Source organism: Benincasa hispida, chromosome 12 (genome assembly GCF_027475165.1).
Source record: "Benincasa hispida cultivar pf3 chromosome 12, pf3_genome.v1.1, whole genome shotgun sequence".
Taxonomy (NCBI): Eukaryota; Viridiplantae; Streptophyta; class Magnoliopsida; order Cucurbitales; family Cucurbitaceae; genus Benincasa; species Benincasa hispida.
Genome location: NC_143489.1, coordinates 7,305,878 through 7,313,459, shown reverse-complemented (window position 1 = coordinate 7,313,459; position 7,582 = coordinate 7,305,878).

The following is a 7,582-nucleotide window of genomic DNA, read 5'->3' as shown; positions in this document are numbered from 1 at the left end:
TGTACATTAAATTTAACCTATAATAAATAATTAATTATTCATTTAATTAACCGTCAAACTAAATATCACATATTTAATTTAGTTTTCCATTTGAATCATATTGAAAAAAAACATTTCTCTCATTTAACCTATAATTTTAATGCACATCCAATGCACATTATTTTTAACCTATAATATTCAATATGAATATTATTCATATTAAATTAATATTTGAACTTCTTTCAAATATTTCGTTATCTCATTTATTAATTTTGAATCATAACCAAGATTAATAACAAAGTCTAAAATTAAACTTTATATTAAAACATATCAAAATAGATTAAAAAATTCCCAATTCTGAATTTGAACATTTCAAATTTAATTTAATGATAAATTATCTCAATCCCCTTTACAAACTAGGAAGGGGACCTAATAGACCTGCAAATCAGAAGCTCCAATGATGTGAGATTAATTGGCTAAACTCTTAACCAAATTAATCAATATTCGTTAACTGTGGGTACAATCCACTAAAGACCCATAGTTTCACTCTTCTCACTATAAATATATTTATGTGTCTACGGATATAGACCAATAACAGCAAGTTAGTCCTTCACGAGTGTTTGTAATACCAATCGGGTCAAATTATCATTTTACCCCTGGGTTACCTCTACATCCTTAAGTACCAGTGCTCCTCTAATGAACAACCTGTTTATGGTTCAACCATTAAATAGAAACCCTCTCGGGCTAGTGAGAGGTTAAGGTTCTTTGTTCAAGTCCCAGAGACACCACTTAAAGGAAAACTCATCTACTTACCCTGAAGTCGGGAATGAGTGAAATCCATCTTATATGATTATGTTCCCAGCTACCCACTCGGTCTTATCCTCAAAATGGTAGGCATATTAAGTCGACGAACTGGCCACTCTCACCTATACAAATCAAAGGACAATTCCTCGTGAACAGGAGTTCATAATATACTCAAGAGTAAGGCTAAGTTGCCTAGGTCATCCTATTGAAATAGAAACCTAACTAGTCAACGAAGTTACATCTAGTGGTTACTATTTTACGGTCTGGTCTTGTGCAAACTTATTGCACAGGATACCCCTATTCGCATGTCTCCTACATGAGTGTATTGGATCACTGCATTTATATCAAATACAAAGTGGGTCGTATACATAGTTTTACCCAGATAAGGTACCCAACATTATCCCTATACTATAGACTCTTTAGACTGTATCTTGAACATTGATCCCTATATATCTTTCCATACAGTTCAAGACTTGTAAGACAACCTAGGATACTAATTTATTGAATTTTAGGGTTAATAAGATAAAATTAAATAAAACATCAATAACACTTAATAATAAAAACACTAATAACTATTTATTAATGATGGTCATTTAAGTGCATTCACTATCTACGAGTTTTAGGACATAAAACCCAATAATTCCCTAGGTAATATCTTACTTAGTTGGAAATCTATTCTCTATGAGGTTTTTGCAAGCTTAATTTTGTTGGGAATATCCTAAAACTCGCAGTTTGTAAACATTAAACATATTCTATTCATAATAAATGTATGATTAAGACTTCTTCAATAAAGGTGTTATTGAATTGTATTCATTCATAAATCCAATAAACTAACCCATGGCTATAATATGAATACTTAAATTTTATGTAGAGACATAACGAAGAATCAAGTTTTAGTATATAGCCAAAAAGGTCTATAAGTATATGGATAAGCTTGGATACCTTATCCTAGGGACACTATGAATGCGATGCGACCCACTTTGTATATTGATACAAACGATGTGATCACAAAGTCGTTCATGTAGAGACATGCGAGTGGGGGCATTCTATGCTTTACATAAGACCGGAACACGAAAAAGTCACTCTTTTATATAACGATCATTTACTGTTAAAACTGACTATTTCAATTCAACGACCTAAGGTAATTCGATCTTAATCCTAAGCTAATTATGAACTCCTGTTTATTCGGGTTTAATCTGTATAAGTGAGAGTTTAACATCACCGCTCAATAAGCCTCCCATTTTAGGGGTAAGACTAGATAGATAGCTGGGACATAGTCTTGCAAGACGAAATTTACTCTTACCTATCTTAGGGTCAACAGATAGATTGTTCCCTTAAGTATTGATTCCTAGTCTTGAACAAAGGGACCACACCCTCTCGTGGCAGAGAGAGACTTGATTTATTGGTTGGACCATAAACCAATTGTTCAATAGAGGATCAGTAGAGACTTACAAAGCAAGATGTATTACATGGGTAAAATGGTATTTTTGACCTAGTTGTAAATACAAACGACCTGTGATGGATCGACTTACTGTTTATGGTTAAATCAAGTGGACAGAAATATATCTACAGTGAAGAGAGTATAACTATTGAGCTATAGAAGTATGTTTCGGTAGTTAATGAATAGTGATTAATTCAGTTTAAAGAGTTTAGCCAATTAATCTCAAATCGTTGGAGCTCATGATCTGTAGGTCCATAAGGTCCCTCTGCTAACTCATAAAAGGATTAAACCTTAGAATAGCATGTTGAGAGAATTTGAAATGCTCAAACTCGGTTTAGGGTTTGGATTATTATATTTGATATAAGTAATGTTTAATTAACGAATTAAACATTACAGTTTTTAAAGAGTTGATAATATTTAAATATGATTTAAATATTTGATGAGGTATTTTAAATATTTAATATTTGATATTAAATTAAAAATTAAATTGGTTTAATTAATTATCCATTTTAATTTCTTTTGAATTTATGAACTTCAAAATTTGTGAAATTGGATTATTGAATTTTGAATTTTTGAAAATGAAAACTACAAATTGATTTCAAAACTTAATTTTTGAAAAATTTCAATTTCAATAATAAAAATAGTTTTAAAAAATTCAAAGTGGGAAAATCCCATATATTTCCACTTTGGATAACACTTCATGCTATTTTGATTCAATGCAATTTGAAGTGACATTATCTCAAGAAATTTGATATGCATGATTGACTATTATAAATTGATGTTTAAAAATCAATTTGACTATCAATTCTGAGACTGGAAAAAAAAAAAAAAAAAGAAAAGAAAAATCAGATTTTTTCCATCCCGTCTTCAAGCTCTCAAAGCCAACACTCATTTCCTTTCAATTTGAGTTCCACAGCTCAATCTAAGGCCTGAGAATAGTATAGAAGACTTTGGTGGTGGTCTACTGTAGAGATAGAAGAATATTTAGGTGGAAATTTCAAGCAATTCGATGGTTTCATCAAGATGGTTTCATCAAAGGTATGATTCTGAAACCCTAATAATTAAAAAACTATGAACATGCATGCTAATTATCTAAAATTGATGTAGTTAGAGTACTTAGATCCATAATTGTTTCCATATGTTAAATGTCAACTCTATCCTATCTTTTGTATGCCCTTGTATTTTTTATTTTCTTAATGAAAGCGATTGATTATTTTTTTAAAAAAAATACTAAGTTGTTATATAATAAAAATTGGCACTTAATTTTGATGAAAATTTCCATGATATAGACTAATTGTAACAAATTATAAAATACAGGGACTAAATCGATATTTATTAAAGTTCAAGGACTAAACTCTTACAAATTTAAAAGTACAGGGGCTAAATCATTATCTACTAAAGTTTAAGGACTAAAATGTTACATCCATGAACGTTCCAGGACTAAAAGTAATTTTTAACAAATATATATATATGTAAGGGCTCCCTGTTGTGAAATTGAAGAGCACAACGTGACTCGGATATGGAGAAAATATAATATAATACTATTAAATATATAAAATATAAAATGAAATAAAATAACTAAAATTATAAAATTGGATAATAAGTAAATTAGTGGAATTTTGAAGTGGAATTCTCACCAATGTATGTGTAATTTTAAGATTCACCAAATGTCACTATTATTTATAGGCCAAATGGCAAGTAGGATGTGGACTTACATGGACACCAAGCATGAATAATTACAAGGCACATGGACAACATGAAGGATGACATGTGGCTTTGGGACACTAAGCAATGAACATCTATTTATTATTATAATATTCATAATACTCCCCCTTAGATGCTCATATATATATATATATATATATATATATATATATATATGAAATATGCCTCGTTAAAACCTTACTAGAAAAAACTTAATGGAAAAACCCTAGTGAAGGAAAAAAAGTACATATTTCATATAATACATACTCCTAAAAGAATACAATATATTTACTCCCCCTCGTGAAAACATCACTTAAGATCTCTGAGTCACCGCATTCCAATGTTTTGCACCAATTTTTCAAAAGTTACGGTTGGTAATGCCTTCATAAATAAGTGTGCTGGGTTATCCTTTGAACAAATTTGTTGTATAGTGATGTCACCATTTTCTTCAATTTGTTGTATATATTCTCTTTTGATTTGGAGTATGCAAGCTGTGTTGTCCTCATATAATATTGTTAGAAGATTTTTATTAGAAGACAAGCCACACGTTTCACGAATGTGTTGAGTCATTGACCTTAGCCATACACATTCTCGACTAGCCACGTGAATTGTAAGAATTTCAACATGATTTAAAGAAGTGGTCGTTATAGTCTGTTTCACCGATTGCTATGATATAGCAGTTCCTCCACATATGAACAGATAACCTGTTTGAAATCTAGCTTTGTGTGGATCAGATAAATATCCAGAATCTGCATAACCAACTAGATCAAAATTTGATTATTTGAATAAAACAAGCTCATATCTGTTGTTCCTCGAAGATAAAAGAGTATGTAATGATCCGACCCCCTAGGACATAGGTTAGACCATTACTAAAATAAATGCATGCATAGAATTTAAAACGATGCTCAGTTATGTTGAAATAAATACTAATTAAACAAGAGAAGTTCAAAAGACATTTGTTAAATGCAATTGTTAAAACAATAATAGGGTACCCAAAATTCGTAAAGACTAATAAAAGTATATAAAAGAAATAATCCTTAGTAATAAATTTCAAACAGTAAAACTAAATATTAAAGGAAAAATAAAGACTCTAAATTTCATGATGCGGAAGCGAAAAAAAACTAGTCCCAGTGACATGATCACGAATTCCGCTGCGCCATCGCCGATACATCTTTACCTTTACCTGAAACATCAACATAAGAAAGAGTGAGTATGAAATACTCAGTAAGTAACCCCACCACTAGGGTCAGGCTAGGCATCTATGTCTTCTAGATACCCACCTATGGCACATAAACACATGAAACAGGTAAGAGACTGAGTCCTATCCTACTGTAGTTAAGTATGCCCACAAAACTGGTGAATCCCGAAGGAAACACAAAACTGGGATCCCGAAGAAAACACAAAACTGGTGAATCCCGAAGAAAACACAAAACTGGTGAGCATCTAACTAATCAGTGAGGATATTCACATAGTCTCAACGTTCAAAAATCAACACTATACGAATCTATGACATACATGTAATCCTTAATACCATGGCTCTACCACATACACATAATCCTCAACAACATATTCTAAAACATTCATGTATACCTTAACATCATAATTCCACAACATACAAGTATGCATCAACATCAACAAATCAGATATCAACATATGAAAACACATACCATCACATACTAACAATCAGGTGCCTAACTGTATCTTTAAACAAAACAGAACCCGTGCTAGAACATACTTGATTCAGATCATACTATCAGTCAACAGGCTAATATTTACCATAACATACATTTATCACGCTAGCATACAAATAAAACCCGGCTCATGGGCAGTTTCAATGGTAAGATTACTTACCTTAATCGAAATTCCACAGATAAACTCAGACAACTAAACGATGACCGCGGTTTGAAGAAACGACCCTAACATATGAATACAACCATTAAGTTTCAGTCCAAAAATAATTGCGACAACTCAGATTCAAAACTACAATACCCAATAGCTTACCCAAGGGACTCGATTAACAACCACTCCAAAATCTCCTTCCAACAGATTTTAACTCCCAATGGACGACAACTTGGAACCTTAAAGATATAAAAGTTAAGTCAACTTTAGTTCAGAAATCAAAGCGTGCCCACAAACCAACAATAAGGACTATAATCCTTACTAAAACTCCTGTCGAACGATCTCAAACCCGCTGGACAGCCACTCCAAAAGTTTCCTAGATTCAAATCTAAAGCCAAAAATAATTCGAATAAGTCAACCTTCATTCCAAACTTAATGGGCCCAAACTTCCACCCAAAACTTCACAAAAGGACTTACCTAAAACTTCCAGATCCGGCGAAACCCAAAGATGACGGCGGTGGCGGACGGCGAATAGAGGGTGGCAGCAGGGCGGCGGACGCACAGATCCGGTGGCTGGGCTCGGACCTGGGTGAAAACGGCACGTTGGGGCTGGACAGTGGTGCGACCAGTGGCGAGAAGTGCGATGGTCGGCAGGAAGACGGTAAGGAAGGCACGGCTGGAGAGCTGGGCGACTGGCGGCGTGTCTGACCGACGAGATCTGGTCAGTCGGAGCCCACGAACGGCGGCGATTGGACGGCTGAGAAGGAGGTGCAGTGAGGCGACGTTGGAAGCAGAAAATGGAGGGAGGGCTTGCGTGAGGGAGCAGGCGTGAAAAGGGGGTCCTTTTTATTTAAAAAAAAACTAATAATAATAATAATAATAAAGGAAAATAGTATAATTGTAATTAAATCGTTTCCTTGTTCCACTTTATACTATTTAATTCCTTTCCTTTTTTCAAATATAATTAATTCCTGCCATAACTTTTCAAATTGAATAATTTTGAATAATTTTCACGATAACACTTAATTCCTCGCACTTATACTTTAAATTCAAAATTCAAACATGCCCTTCAACTAAGAACAATTACTGAAAAAGGAAATATTACGTTATTAATAAATAAATAAATAAGTGCGGGATGTTACATTCTCCCCCCTTAAAGAACTTTCGTCCTCAAAAGTTCATCCTTGAAAAAGCTCCGAGTACTGAGTTTTCATCTCATCCTCTCACTCCCAGGTAGCCTCCCTGAACTAGTGGTTCTACCACAGGACTTTTACAAAAGCAATTTTCCGGTGGCGCAATGTCTTTACTTCTCTGGCCAGGATCTCTATGGACTTCTCCTCGTAGCTCAAGTTATCATTCAATCGTAAGGGCTCATAGTCAACTACGTGGGACGGGTCTGTCACATACTTTCTTAACATCGAAACATGGAAGACATTATGAACTGAAGACAACGCTGGGGGCAAAGCCAAACGGTAAGCTATAGGGCCAACTCGTTCCAGGACCTCGAAAGGTCCAATGAATCTCGAACTCATCTTTCCTTTCGTGCCAAACCTCAGAATACCTTTCATGGGTGCTACCTTTAAGAACACTTTCACCCCTGTCTCAAATTCCAAGTCCTTACGTCTTACATCGGCATAGCTCTTCTGTCTGTTCTGGGCTGTTTGCATACGAGCCCTGATCTTCTGTATTTCCTCATTCGTGGTCTGCACCAATTCAAGTCCTAATAATCACCTCTCTCTAACCTCATCCCAACACACAGGGGACCTGCAACTCTTTCTATATAGGGCCTCAAAGGGTGACATCCCAATAGTGGAC